General features: G+C 34.3%; 1 long non-coding RNA gene and 1 pseudogene across 1 annotated transcript; both read left to right on the forward strand.

Annotated features, from left to right (window-relative positions):
• The window catches only part of LOC128040493 (uncharacterized), a 61,314-nt pseudogene that overhangs the window by 9,088 nt on the left and 36,257 nt on the right, over window positions 1-15,969 (forward strand).
• LOC105778749 (uncharacterized) lies at window positions 3,822-4,699 on the forward strand. Its single transcript, XR_008195307.1, has 3 exons — window positions 3,822-3,925; window positions 4,090-4,274; window positions 4,367-4,699. It is a non-coding gene; the product is annotated as an uncharacterized LOC105778749 (long non-coding RNA).

Here is a 15,969-nt window from a genome sequence, read left to right on the forward strand (position 1 = left end):
ACGGCGAATCTTATCTTTCCAAGATAGTGGGAAGCAGATTTAAGCCACCAAGCCTTGTCTCCCTAAGCAGTAGCGGAGGAGGTTGAAGATTATAGATCTTATCTCCTTAAGCAGTAGTGGAGCAGATCGAAGACGGCGAATCTTATCTTTCCAAGATAGTGGGAAGCAGATTTAAGCCACAAAGCCTTGTCTCCCTGAGCAGTAGCGGAGGAGGTTGAAGATTATAGATCTTATCTCCTTAAGCAGTAGTGGAGCAGATCGAAGACGGCGAATCTTATCTTTCCAAGATAGTGGGAAGCAGATTTAAGCCACCAAGCCTTGTCTCCCTGAGCAGTAGTGGAGAAGGTTGAAGATTGTAGATCTTATCTCCCTAAGCAGTAGTGGAGCAGATCGAAGACGGCGAATCTTATCTTTCCAATATAGTGGGAAGCAGATTTAAGCCACCAAGCCTTGTCTCCCTAAGCAGCAATGGAGAAGGTTGAAGATTGTAGATCTTATCTCCCTAAGCAGTAGTGGAGCAGATCGAAGATGGCGAATCTTATCTTTCCAAGATAGTGGGAAGTAGATTTGAGCCACCAAGCCTTGTCTCCCTGAGTAGCAGCGGAGAAAATTTAAGATTGAAGATCTTATCTCCCTAAGCAGTAGTGGAGCAGATTGAAGATGGCAAATCTTATCTCCCTGAAGTTGCAGTAGAGCAGATTAAAGCCGACAATCCTATCTCCCTAAAGTTGTAGTGGGATGGATTAAAATCACAGATCTTATCTCTCTGAAGTTGCAGAGAGCAGATTTCATCTAGTCTTATCTCCCTGAAGTTGCAGTAAGGTAGATTGAAGATGGCACTAATTCCTATACTTTTGAAGAAAATACCAAGGTTCAGCATGTCTGGGCAAAATCGGGCATTTTTAAAAGTCTTTGCTCCATTCTCATTACACGACAATGAGCAAAGAGGGGCAGCTGTAATACCCGATTTTGGCCTGGGTAAAAAGGCCCAAATACAACAAAATTACAAACGGGCCACAAAGCCCAAAACCAAATTCAGTGGCCCAAACCAAAACAAACAAAGGCCCGAATACAGAGGCCTAAGACAGATAATGAAACCCTAGGGTTTCTAATTTTCAACAGCGCCGCAAGACCAAGCCAAGGCTGAATCTCCCCGATCTTCACCTGCAAAATAAGGAAAGAAATCAAACAATATATGGAAAAATCATAGATTTGAGAATCAAAGATATGACCAGATTTATTCTTTCTTTGATTTATTTTCATTCAACTATAAAAGGAGATTAAATACATTGTAAAAGGGATCGAAAAAATCGAATAAAAATCAGGGATTTCACTTTCATAATACAGAGCAAATCAGTCCAAAGGTTTATATTTATCTTTTAATTCGTTTTATTTGGATTTTTTGTGTTTTATTTTATTCTTTATTTGTAAAATAAAATCAAAAAAGGAAAGAAATCACCTATCTTTAACTTTGAAGCGGCGCCAAAGCATCGAGGGAGCCACGCCGAGGATCGGTGGCCAGAAACCGAAAGGTTTTCGTGATTTCCCCGCATATTTTGTCAGATTTTGGGGATTTTGAGCCCCGATCCATGCCTGGAAAGGTCAGAAGAGCCAAAAAGGGGATTTTCCTTTCGTCAAGCCACCATAGGCGGCGCTTGCGGCGCAAGGATCGGCGGCAATGTGATGGCCGATAACCGTCCGATGACCGGCCAATGGTCGGAGGACAGGGGGTTGAGAGAGTTTTAAAAGGGTTTTTTTTTTTGAAAATATTCTGAAATGATTATTTTTGGAGGAAGGGAGGCTTATATGATACCAAAAGCGGTGTCGTTTTGGAGGCCTCAGACGTGCAAAACGGCGTCTTTGAGGCGTCCAACCGAATTCGACCGACCCAGTTTTAGGGTCCGCGTGTTTTATAGGGAGGGGCTAATTTCGATTTTAGCCCCTCCGCCTTTTAACACTATTGCAATTAAGTTTTTATTTTTTAAAAAATTCGCCCTGTCATTTATTTTAATTTCAATTTGACCCATCTTGAACGACATCGTTTTAGAGGAGAAGGGGAAATTGCCCTTCCAGCCCCTCTATGTAATTCGCGCGTTCAATTTGGTCCTCTCGACTTTATTTATTTGCGGATTCGCCCCTGTTTTTTTATTTCCGACCCAATTTAGTCCTTTCTCTTAGTTTTCTTAAAATCAATATTTCTAAATTTTTTTATGAAATTATTGTTATTATTATTATATATATATATAAATATGTTTCTTTTGCATATATTTTCACCTTAGAAAACTAATATTTTTCGTATATTTTAGACACATATTTTATTAATTTTGATATTATCTTAATTATTTTAAACTTGTATATTGTCATGGATGTATGTATATTTTATTATTTGTCTATTAATTTATGTTTACATATTTTTTATTATCTTGTCCATTTATTTGATATATTGCAGTTATTACTTTATTTATTTGTTCATATATTTGCATTATTTCTATGCTATCATAGTATTTATTATTGCACTATATGTATTTAATGTAGTATAACATTACATTTTTTACTCGATTTTTTTTACAAAAAATCAAGCTCTTTCAAAACGGATATTCTTTAAATCAAAATAAACTCATTATTGGGAATTCAACACGTTGTGTTCTAACGTATTGGATGTGACGTATTGAGTTCTTGAAATGAAGATTTTTAAAAAATCATGAAGGAAATATTTCGAGTTTGAGATTCTAAAGGAATTGTGCCCTAACGTATTGGTTGTGGTTTCTTAAATCTTGGATAAGTGGATGTTCTTTTAAAGTAAAGGAAATATTCCGAGTTTGGGATTCTAAAGGGATCGTGCCCTAACGTATTGGGTGTGATTTCTTAAATCTTGGATGAATGGATGTTCTTTTAAAGTTTTATTGCATAAGTGTTCTGACCTAATTCATTTTTGAGAAAATTAGAATGTTGTGCCCTAACGTATTGGGTGTGGCATTTTTGCTTCTCTAAATTGAAAAGGGTTTTAATATGCAACGTTTTAAGTCTTTTTAAAAGATTATATTTTTAAATTTTTCGACCTTAAGACCTTAATTAATTAACTAGGTACCAATTTTTGGGCGTAATGAGGGTGCTAATCCTTCCTCATACGTAACCGACTCCCGAACCCGTTTTTCTAGAATTCGTAGACCAAAGTCGTCTTAGGTGACCCAATCATACCTTAATAAAAGATTGGTGGCGACTCCCAAATTTTCATTTTTTTAGAGTCGACAACCTAAAACATTTTTTGTTTTTCAAAAGATGGTGCTTCCTTTGGTTAGCAATATTTTCCTTCCCACCACCATTTTTCTTTAACCAACTTAATTATTTTTAATAACTCCATCTTGTTGGTGATATGGTTTACACTTGCTTTAGACTCAATCATTGATAGTCTGTACGTAGGAAAAATCTTTACAGTGTGTTTGGTTTGCTGTAATAGGTATACCATTACGCCCTGATTACGCGCCTATTACATTACCGACCTATTTTGGCGTTTGGTTCGCAGTAATGCCCATTACGCGTCTATTACATTACCGACCTATTCCACAAATTCTCTGCTTTTGTATTCCCTTCCCAAAACGATGATTAGCCTATTACGTCCGTCTCCCAAATCAGTCTCTGTTTTACCCTCCCTCCCTACCCGAAATAAACCTCCACCCTCTCCTTCCCAACATCAACAGAAGCTGCCAGCAAAGTCACGTCCACCGATCTCCCACGTTTCCCTTCCAGAGGTAATTTCCCTTTCCCTTCCATCGATTTCTGCTTCTTCTTTTTTTTATCTGTGATTCATTTTCATTTTTCCAAGCTAAAAGCCACCCCCTCTCCCTCTCGATCCACTCTTCCCCTTTCCGTCTTTTGTTTCTTCCTTCTTCCTGAATCGTGCTTCTCGATCAACCAGAGGGAGAAGGTGAATCTTCAACCTAAATTATGTTTATTTCATTTTGCGTTGTTCTTCTCCCTTTTATTTTCTAATGCTCTTCATTTTTCGGCGTTAATATTGTTTATAGTTGTGGCTGATGTTGAGAAAATTTATTTTCTTTTTGGAATATTTCCTTCAATTTCAGCATTAAGGTGGGGAAGAGAGGACAATTGCTTTCATGAGAAGACTAGGACGTGCAAATTCTAAAACTCCACTATTGGGACACAGTTGTGAAAAAGGAACTATTAAGCACCCATTTCCTATGAAATATTTCCTAAAACCATGGAAACTTGGTCGATGGTTTTACCAAGTTGTCAAGTTCGGCATTGTTCAATATGTAAGTTCTCTTTAGCTTGAAGAATATTTCCTTCAATTTTTTTTTTTGTTGTTGGTTTCCTTTTTTAATAGATTTGTATGCTTCCTTAACAGATGATAATCAAGATATTGACTGCTCTTTTAGCAGTAATTCTTGAAGCTTTTGGTATGTATTGTGAAGGAGAATTCAATTGGGAATGTGGGTAAGATGATCTTAATGTAGAATGTTGCTGGTGATATTGAGGATTTTGTGTGATTTATCAGTAGAAAGACCTTTTTTTTCTGGTTAGAAGAAAGTAATTCTAAAAGATTGTGATCCATATTGATGCCTCTTTTGGTGCTTCACCCGCTAAGCAACAAGCCACCTAAAACCTAAACTTATGATGTTTCACTTGTGAGCCCAAGTTTGTGTTTAAAATATTCTAGTATTCCACTGTTGCATTTAAAATGGTGAACATTCATTACTAAAACAGAAATATTTGAATGGCCCCTCTTAAGAAATTTCTCATTATCTTGGCAATTTGTTTCCTGATTGTGCAGATATCCTTATATGGCAGTAGTTCTCAATTTCAGTCAAACATGGGCTTTTATTGTTGGTTATCTAATTGGGCATTGAAATGCATTGAAATGCATAGCTATTTATGGTCACTTGCACTTGTTCTATATTCTTCATATGTAACGGGATAACAAATGTTGGAATACTTTTCGATTACAATCAAGTTCGAAATTTCCCTATTCTTTTTTCCTCTATGGAAAATGTGTGTGATGTAAAATGGAAAGCTAATGCCTTTTGTTAATCCGTTGTGCTAATATGTTGGATATGAGACAAAATATTTGATGTTTAAAATTAGGCTTCAACTTTTGCTTATTGTACCATACTTTTATTTTTGTCATTTTGCAATATCTAGTCATATGATTATACTCATAATTCCCGTCTGTTTTATTGTAATTTAAGTGACTAGATTTGATTTTATGTTTCCTTGTTTCCATTTATTTGTAATACATTTCTAAACTTAAAAACTATGGCGAAGTGCCTTATTTTCTCTGCCTCCCTTTCTTTTGCTCTATGTATGGATGAGACATTTCTTTTGAGCGACTCTACTTTTATTTCTTCTTGTAACAACAGAGATAAACATGAATTGGAAGTGGACTTCAAGAGATTCTGGGAAGAGTTCCGATCATCGAATTCTGAAAAGGTTCTTTCTCATCTATATTTTAATTCCTGGCACTCTTTTATGTACCATATTGATTTTCAGTGATGTTTATATTGTCTTTGCAGGAGAAAGAAACGGCCTTGAATTTAATTGTAGATGCCTTTTGTAGATTAGTCAAGTAGCATGCTAGTGTAGCTCAATTAGTCACCCAGTATGAATGCTAATCCTTGATTATGTTTTCTTAATATTACATAAATTATTGTCAAAATTGAGAGTTTTCCGAGCTGATGAGACTCCCTTGGAAGTTCCACCAAGAGAGTAATCAATTTGGGTGATCAGGTAATGCTAATCTGGCTACAAATTTAACTTGCTGGGGCCTTTCCTATTTGGTTTCTTATGAGCTACTAACTCATTCAACTTCTTTCTACATTAGGCTGTTGTTGAGTTCATGGCTGATCTCGTTGCCAAGAGGGATACCAAGGCAGCACCACCAAAGAACGAGAAAGGTTTTTGGTTCAGGATTTGCTCGATTTGTTGGCTGTTCCGGACCGTAAATACGGACGACAAGATGTGTGTGTGTGTTTGTGTGTTTTTTCCAATTCCATTACTTTGTAAATTATTTGTGAGATTGGTGAGCTTTTCTGCAAAGTTCAAAATCCTGATTGCTTGCAAGTGTTTTCAGATTCAAGTGAAGTGAAAAACCTACAATTGTAAATCTTTTGGCATTTATTCTATAGCATCCAAATTCTACTTTTAGTATAAATTTTGCTTCTAAATGCATCTGTCCTATGTATTGCTGTTGTACAAAGAAACTGAATGAGGATTTAATCTGTGCTTCTTCTTTGTTGGAATTTACTTTTTTTTGGAAGAAGCCTATGCTTGACATTTGTCTAATCCATGTTTTCTTAGCAAGTATCTACATTATTAATCTATATTATATAGTATTATATATTATGATTTTATTAAATTCATATAAGAATATTTAATATTAAGAATTTTATTAAATTATATATTTTATTAAATTATATTTAATAATAATTATTTTAAATTATAATATATAGTATTATATATTATGATTTTATTAAATTCATATAAGAATATTTAATATTAAGAATTTTATTAAATTATATATTTTATTAAATTATATTTAATAATAATTATGTTAAATTATATTTTATAGTATTATATATTATGATTTTAGAAAATTCATATAAGAATATTTAATATTAAGAATTTTATTAAATTATATATTTTATTAAATTATATTTAATAATAATTATGTTAAAATATATTTTATAGTATCATATATTATTATTTTAGTAAATTCAGATAAGAATATTGATTATTAAGAATTTTATTAAATTATATATTTTAATTAAAATATATTTAATAATAATTATGTTAAAATATGATTAAATTATTTATTATTGATATTAATAATCTTATTAAAATTGAATAACAATAACAATAATCATTTACCTAAACAAATTTCTGCTAAGGGTATTCTAGTCATTTTAGTTTTTTCTCTTATGCTATTACACCTCCATTCCATTCAACCAAACACAAGAATACTATTACGCCTCTATTCCATTACATTCAACCAAACAATTGAATTGCTATTACGCCTCTAATCCATTACGCCTCTATTCCATTATAGCGAACCAAACGTGCCATTAATGGCATGGAGGATGCGATGAAAACCTAACAATAATGAAATGAAGGGTAAATTTCAATATAAACCAAACAAGTTAACTCAATTATTGGTTCATGGAAGAAGTTATTGAACGCTGTAAAATAACTTTAGTTTTACATCAATGTAAATGGATCCCTCCCGATATTATAATATCTTCATGTAATTTTGATTAAAAAACTACATGTGTCAAATTTTCATTAGCTAGTTTGGCACTTATTAACAATATTAACTCTAGGTACTATGATAATACATAGTTTGATTGTTCAAAAACTACATTAGAATTTTTTTTTAAAATTAAAGGTACACATTAGATATTTAGTCCAAGTACAGATACCAAATGTGACATTTTCTCCTAATTTAATTTAAGCTCCTCTTCTCGTTCATTTCTCCTTGATTTTATGTCTACCCAATCACCACATGTCACATGGCATAATGGTGGAGAGTTTTTTTTTTTTATACAATACATAGTTCTACTCATAACTTCTCCTCAACCCTTAAATTAGAAGAAAAACACACTTAAGTGCACTCAAACCCACATCCTCCCGATTATTACAATGACAATGGTGTCGACTGAGTTAAGCCTTAATCAACTAAGTGAAGGGTTAATTTTATTTTTTTATTTTTTATTTTTGATATAACCATAGTTATCCTTGTCCAATTTACATTTTAAAACTAATCATTTTTAGCCAAAATTGTATTAAGGTAAAACTCTCATAATAATGATGACCTTAATTATCAAATTCAAACCAAATCTCCACTCCACTTTTTTTAACCACTTATTGGTTAAGGGGAGGATTAACTGGTTATCTATATTATCCTAGTACTAGTAGTATTACCATTACAACAAGAAGTAAAGAGATTTCTGAAAATAATTTCTTCCCTCTCCTTTTGAAGTGCCAATAATGGATAATGACAACACGTACTATGCACGTGGATTGTTCTTCCTAATGTTGAGAAAATTGGTTAAAAATGCCTTTTGCAAATTGGATATAGGTAAATAACCTTTTCTTTTCTTTTGCATTTAAAATTTATTTTAATTTCCTAGACGCAAAAAATTAAGGGATGAAGTTGCAAATAATAATATTAGAAACACTTAAAAAACTCCATCTATCACCTCATCTCATTTGAATAATCGCGTTTCTCCTAATTTCTCCCACTACCTGCCTAGTTTCTCCCTCTTTCTTATTCCATTTTCTCATTTCCTTCATTAGAAAACTTTTTCCAATTTTTTTCTAAGTTTTTTTTATTGGGATTTAGTGCTCTTAGTATAGTAATTTTACCTTTATGTGCTTGTATTTTTCAAATAAATTGGTTTAAATAGAAATCTATTAGTTTTATTAATATCTTCATATATTGTCATCAACAATTTTTGCACGCAAAGCAAAATAAAGGCAAATAGTTTACTGATTATCTAACATTCAACTAATATTAAGTGGTATTGCATGGTTAGATCATAATACAAAAAGATAACTTATATTATTAGATAATCTAAACATGTCCTTAGTCTATTCGAGATTGAGAAATCTATTGAAAAACTAATATATCGTCTGTCGAATTAAATTGGGGAGATACATTGTCTTGGGTATTGGAGCGAATGACTCCTAAAAGATAACCACATGGATGTGATTGATTAGACTGACAGTACATTAGACAAGACCCAAGTAGAATAGATCTTAGACATGTTTATGGATTTATTTACATGTTATGTTCGTAGTGTAACACACCTTAATCCTGAGTTGATGATGAACTGTGTATGTGTAACTCATAGACTTTAATGTAAATGAAAACTTGAGTTCAAATAGATAAGAAACTGAAAGTTGGTACGTTAGGTATATGATTGCTGCAGTATGCAACATCATTACATAGTAGTGGAATTCATAGCCCATTTAAAGGCTAAATGATCTCCTCTCATCGACATTACATGATAGATGAAAAGTAAACATGGTCGTGAGTCATTTGTCTTTGTGAAAAATTATTTAATTACTATTTTATAGTAGTTAACTTTTCATGAAGAAAGATGTAATGGTTACCATAAGATAAAGATGATCATATTTAGATAATGAATTTATCTCAAAGAGTTTAAAGATATCCTATGAGGGTAACACACTTATGATAAGGTCATTGGACAAACGCTTTATAAGTAGCTTTCATAATGGTATATAATAAGAGAGCGCTCGATCATGATCCTTTAGTGAAATGACTTCATGTAACATCCCAAAAATCGGGGGTTAGTAGAATCAGGTTTGTGAATCGAGAGAGAGTGACCATGCCTTAATTTTTTAAATTATCTATACATTTTTAGGAAATAAATAAGGTATTGGCTTGTTGGTTAAGTGATAGTGTAACGTTTCTTGAAACCCAAGTTCAAATCCCTTCTCTTGCATCATTTTTATTATTTTGCAAATTTTGCCTTAAACCTTAATATGTGACATGCCTTATTTTTTAAAATAAACATTTCAAATTATATCAAGAATGAGTTATTTGTTTGATGGTTAAACATTAGTGAATTTATCCTTGAGGTCCTAAATTCAATTCCCTTCTCAAGCAAATAATTTAATTTTTTGACAAAAACCCCTTGTTTTAATGTGTGGGTCATCCAAGCAAATAAAAGTCCATGGATACACCCGTCCAAGGAAATTCGGGTATGGGCAGTGGCATATACAAACCATGTGGTTGAATTTTGGGCTTGGCTCGTTTACAAGTCACACAATGCGCACAGACTCGTGCAACATCTGTTCGCATTCTCGGCCAATAGAAATGTTCTTGTAAAGTAGATAGTGTCTTAGTTATACCAAAGTGGCCCATGAGACCTCCACTATGCGCCTCTTGCGTAAGCAATTCTCGAATCGAACCTTGTGGTATGCACAACTTGCCTTCCTTAAAAAGGAATCCCTCGAATCTATAAAACTTCTCAAAAGATCCATTCTCGCAAGCAGCAAAAATATTACCAAAATCAACATCAGCAACATACAATTCTTTCAAATAAGAAAACCTAAGTAGCTTAGAATCAAGATAAGATAATAAGGTGTACCTCCTTGATAGGGCATCAACCACTATATTTTCTTCACCTTTCTTATACTTGATAACATATGGAAAAGATTCAAGATATTCAATCCACTTTGCATGGCGTTTGTTTAACTTATGTTGACCATTGATGTACCTTAAAGCTTCGTGGTCGGAGTGAATCACGAACTCCTTCGGCCACAAATAATGCTGCCACGTCTCAAGAGATCGAATTAAGGCGTACATTTCTTTATCATACACGGGATAATTAAGAATAGCGCCACTTATCTTCTCGCTGAAATATGCCACCGGTTTTCCATCTTGTGTTAGCACAGCCCCAATTCCTACACCTGAAGCATCACATTCAATTTCAAAGGTTTTCGAAAAATTAGGAAGTTCTAATAAAGGTGCTTGAACAAGACTTTGTTTAATTTCATTGAATGAATTTTCTTGCTCATTTGACCAATAAAATGCTGAATTTTTCTTAATAACGCTTGTCAATGGTGCAGCAATTGTACTAAAATTAGGTACAAAAAGTCGATAAAAGCTAGCCAACCCATGAAAACTTCGAATTTGTCTAATGCTAGTTGGACGTGGCCATTCTTGAATTGCTCGAACTTTCTCTTGATCGACTTCCAATCCTTTGAAACTCACGACAAAACCTAAAAACACAATTTTGTTAGTGCAAAATGAACACTTTTTAAAATTGGCATAGAGTACCTCTTGTCACAATGTTTCTAAAATCATCTGCAAATGCTGAACGTGTTCTTCCAATGACTTGCTGTATATCAAGATATCATCAAAATATACTACGCAAAATTTTCCAATATAAGCACGCAACACATGATTCATTAATCGCATAAAAGTACTAGATGCATTTGTAAGACCAAATGGCATTACCAACCATTCATACAAACCGTGTTTGGTCTTGAAGGCAATCTTCCATTCATCACCTTCTCGCATCCGGATTTGATGGTACCCACTCCTAAGATCAATCTTCGTAAATATTCTGGCACCACTTAATTCGTCAAGCATATCATCAAGTCGAGGAATAGGATGTCTATATTTGATGGTGATCTTGTTGATGGCACGACAATCAACACACATTCGCCACGAACCATCCTTTTTGGGCACAAGTAGTACCGGCACCGCACAATGACTAAGACTCCCTCGGATGTAAACTTTATCCATAAGTTCAGCAACTTGTTTTTGCAACTCCTTAGTTTCTTCCAGATTAGTTCGATAAGCAGGCCGATTAGGAAGTGCTGCTCCAGGTACTAGGTCGATTTGGTGCTCGATGCCTCCAATGGGAGGCAATCCACTAGGCACTTCATCTGGGAAAACATCATCAAATTCCTATAAAAGAGACAACATAGAAGAAGGTAGATCTTTGGGTAATTCGTTAGTGTTCAGCAAAATTTCTTTGTACATGAGTACAAATATAGGCTGCCTTAAGGTTAATGCTCTCCGAACATCACTCGCTTTTGTAAACACACTCACTTTCTCAATGTTTTTTTCTTCTCCATTTTTTTCTTCTTTTCTGCCTTTTCACTTTCTTTTAAATTTTTACCTTAAGCTCTCTCATTTTTCTTCTCTTTTCCACTCGCACTCTTTTTTCTTTTTCTTGCATTTGTCCAAGAGAAGTTTTGAGTTTGAGTTGGTCCTCGTATACTTGCTTCGAGGATAACGGTGTAAGTGTCACTTTCTTGCCACAATGCTTGAAGGTATACCTATTAGTATAGCCATCATGAACCACTCTTCGATCGAATTGCCATGGTCGTCCTAACAGCAAATGGCCCACATGCATAGGCACCACTCGTATAGAACTTCGTCAGAATATTTTCCAATTTTGAAAGTAACAAGAACTTGTTTCACGACTTTAAACTTACCTCCATCATTGAGCCATTGAAGCTTGTACGAGCTCGGATGTTTGGTGGTTGGCAATCCTAACTTCTCCACCATGAAAGTACTTGCCACATTCGTGCATCTTCCACCGTCTATAATAATACTACAAATTTTACCTTGGATTTGGCATCTCGAATGGAAAATATTCTCTCGTTGTTGCTCGTTCTCCACTCTTTGAAGACTTAGACTTCGTTTGATTACAAGCAACTCTCCTTCAATAGGGTGTTCCAAATCCTCTTCTTCGTCAGAATTCAATTCGGCCTCATCTTCTTCTTCAACCTCTATTTCAATTTCACCACCAGCACGCAATATCATGGTGTTCCGGTTTGGAGACTGACTTGCGATATGTCCTCTCCCCAAAAATTTAAAGCATTTGATATCTCTTGAACGGTTGGACGAGCTCTCAATGGCTTTTCCTTTGCTTGATTCGGCCAAAGGCTTGTTTACTTTGGGCAACACCGTGGACTCCTTTGTTCGATTTGATGGAAAACTTTTGCTAACGCCTTGTCTCCATCTTGAAGAATTTGTAGTGGAATAACCTCGAGTAGCACCTTTTCGCTTCATTTGTTTTTCCACTTTGATGGCCATGTGTACCATGTTCGTCACCTCAATATAATGTTGAAGTTCGACTACGTTAGCAATATCACGATTGAGTCCAGCTAGAAAACGAGCCATCGTTGCCTCGCAGTCTTCTTGCACATCTGCACGAATCATCGCCACCTCCATCTTCTTGTAATAATCTTCTACACTTTTAGATCATTGAGAAAGATTTTGAAGTTTCTGATGAAGTTCCCAATGATAATACGAAGGAATGAACCGCCATCGAATTGCCGCTTTCATTTCAGCCCAGGTGGTAATAGGCGTTTCTCCGTTACGCCTTCGACTAGTGGTGAATTGATCCCACCAGATCATCGCGTAATCAGAAAATTCGATTGCGGCTAGTTTAACCTTCTTATTATCGGAATAGTTATGGCAATCAAATATCAATTCAATCTTTTTCTCCCATTCTAAATACGCCTCAGGGTCAGATTTGCCTTGAAAATGAAGTATTGACAACTTTATATTCTTGAGATCATCATCTTCTCGTCTTTGATCTTTTTGGCCTCGATTTCGTTGTTCTCTTCATTGAACATTCACATTGGATCCTTCGTCACTTTTAACCCCACTAATTTCAAGTGAATCATCTTCATTAAATTGTTGTTGGCCACGATTTCTAGGGGGACTTTGAGGTGTCCTTCTCCAACGTGCTCTCTCTTCAACCATGTCCAACCTTTCTTATATAGACTCAAGTTTTCGGTCAAAGAGTCGCTCCACCTCGCGCAACATGGCTTGAAGATTAAGGTCTGGAACATTTCGAATAGGTTGTCGTTCTTGTCGCTCATCCATATTTTAATCAGAAATTTTGTGACATAAAACAAATTAAACAAATCAGAACTAAAGAAAGATAATAATTAAAACCTCACAACAAACCTTATATTCACTCAGAAAGAAAGAAAATGATAACACTCACGCTCGTGTTTGCACTCGTATGTTGGCTTTTACCTCTTGTCTATTGTGCTCGCGCTCTCGTGTCTTTTTCCACTTCTTCTTTTCTCGTGACTTTGTAAGCAGACTTGCCAAGGCTTAATCGTAGGCTTAAGGGTCGGTCACAAATTTGGAAAACAAAGGGAAAAATGAATATGAATAGGGTAGGTTGAGTGTGGCGTTGAGGTAGAAGAGATGGGGGCAGAAAATCTATTCTTTGTGAATTGGGAAATTTCCAACACTCCTTTTTTTTTTGAAATTTCGTTTTTTTCAATACTTCAGAAACAATGAGAAACTTGCAATACAACTTGAATTTTTTTTCGATTTTTTTCAAATTTTTTTTGCATTTCACCAACCTATTATGGCTTGTCTTCGTAAATCCGTACTTCTCGTTTTAATAGCTCTGATACCAAATGATACGATTTGCCTCGGTGTTGAGTCGAGTTGTATTTATGTTGCCCGATCGTCTACGATGAAGTAAGGAACAATTGAATAGCTAGTAAGTAAAATAGGTGAAATAGGCTCAATATTGTTTTAAAACAACAAGGGTTCAGAAAATGGCTAAATGGATATGTTCGGTCATGGAAAATTGATGGAAAGAAAATCGACTCAAGAAACAAGTAAGAACCAACACTAATAAGTGCCGACCCAGCACTTATACGTTTAATGAGATGGATAGAAGAAATTCAAACAAAAACCTCGACCCACTATCTAGATAGATAGAAACCTCGGTATAGGGTTCGAATGCCACACTTGTGAAAGTGATAAGTTCAGGATAAAACAAAGAACGGGTTGACGCCACTAGCTTTGTAGATAAGCCAACAAGTCTTTGAACAAAGTTGGAGAAAAGAAATTCTCACCAAATGAACAGAGTTTCATTCAAAAATTCATCCAAAAATTCCCTTTACAAAGTCTGAATACACCTATTTATAATGCTAAAATAAGGTAGCCAAAAAGTCTCAAGCACTCACTTAATGTACTAATTAAAACTGATTTAAAATTCAAGACTCTTGGCATTCTTGAAACAAATAACTTCTCCATTGAATTCTCTTCAATTCAGCTGAATAAATGTTCATGAAGGCTTGAAATTGACTCTTGAGTTGCCCCATGGGTAGCCGAATAGTCATCATCTCCTTAAAGAAATTTTAAATGCTGAATTTATTCTTTTTAAAAGAACAAAACAATCAGCAGCAAGCTAAAGGGTTGCTGCCGAATTTAAAGGGTATAAAATGCCCTTTAAAATGTCCTTCAATGGTGAATTAACTCCCTTTGTAACAGCTACTTCATTTGTGATCAGATAGTACTTGAAAGGTCACTTCATTTAAGTTTATAACAGCTTTGTAATGTAACGGTTGTGAGCTGAAGAAACTCCTGCAATTAAAACACTAAAATGAACTTATTAAGCTTATTAAACACTAATTAAACATATTAACAATAAATACTTCACTTAAATAAATAAACTAAACTCATAAATTAACTATTCCAGCAACTAGTTATTTTAAGAAGCAAACGCCTATTGGGTTACTCCTTTCATGAAGAATGGAATCAGCTTCTTGTTCTCTCCAAACTCGATCCACACAGCTTGCCAAAGCTTCTTTAAAGTTCTTAGCTCGTGACCTAGTTATAGGCCCTTGTGGCAGCTTAATGGAAACATCCCGGGCTGAGATCGTATCATCTCAACTTGCTATCGAACGACCTTTTCACTATCCTAAAACCACAAATTTCCTCGAGTGTGGACTCAAACAACACGAACCAACTCACAGAATGAACAAATTTTGTTTACTCTTGTAGGAAAGTAATTCCTCACTATAACCGAAAACTATGCGTTTTTCCAAAAAAATAGAAAATATTTTTTAAAATAAATTACTACTATTTTCTAAAAAATAACGACCTATGAAAAGTGATGTGTTAATTTGCTTAACACAAAGATCCTATTTATAGGGAAACAGTATAAGGGTTGTCGCCCCCCTTCTCTGTATTATGGCCCTATTGGGTCTGTCATGTATTGGGTTTGATTATATGTGTTTCTCATATTTTTATCCAACACTTATAATTTATTCAATCCAATATTTTATTTTCTATTTTCCAAAATGTTATTTATTTAATCAATTAATTTAACTAAATTATTTTTCAAGTAAATAATTTTCTCAATCAATTTTATTTCATTAAAGTCATAGCAACTTTAGCGTAATAAAATATATAAGGAAATACATTTAATTTTCTTATTCAACAATTCCATAATGACTAATTAATTTAATTCAATTTTTGATCTTCAATTATTTTATTCATAATAATTCAAAGAACTTAAATTAAGTCCAAGTCATCTTTTGTACTTGGCGAGAAAATGCATTCATTGCAGATAGTGATACATGCGATCTATTTCTCTTACTTCATCATTTTCATTCATTTCTTATTAATATTGGCTCTACATGCAATTC

The sequence above is a fragment of the Gossypium raimondii genome, chromosome 4, assembly GCF_025698545.1.
Source record: "Gossypium raimondii isolate GPD5lz chromosome 4, ASM2569854v1, whole genome shotgun sequence".
In the NCBI taxonomy this organism is placed as follows: Eukaryota; Viridiplantae; Streptophyta; class Magnoliopsida; order Malvales; family Malvaceae; genus Gossypium; species Gossypium raimondii.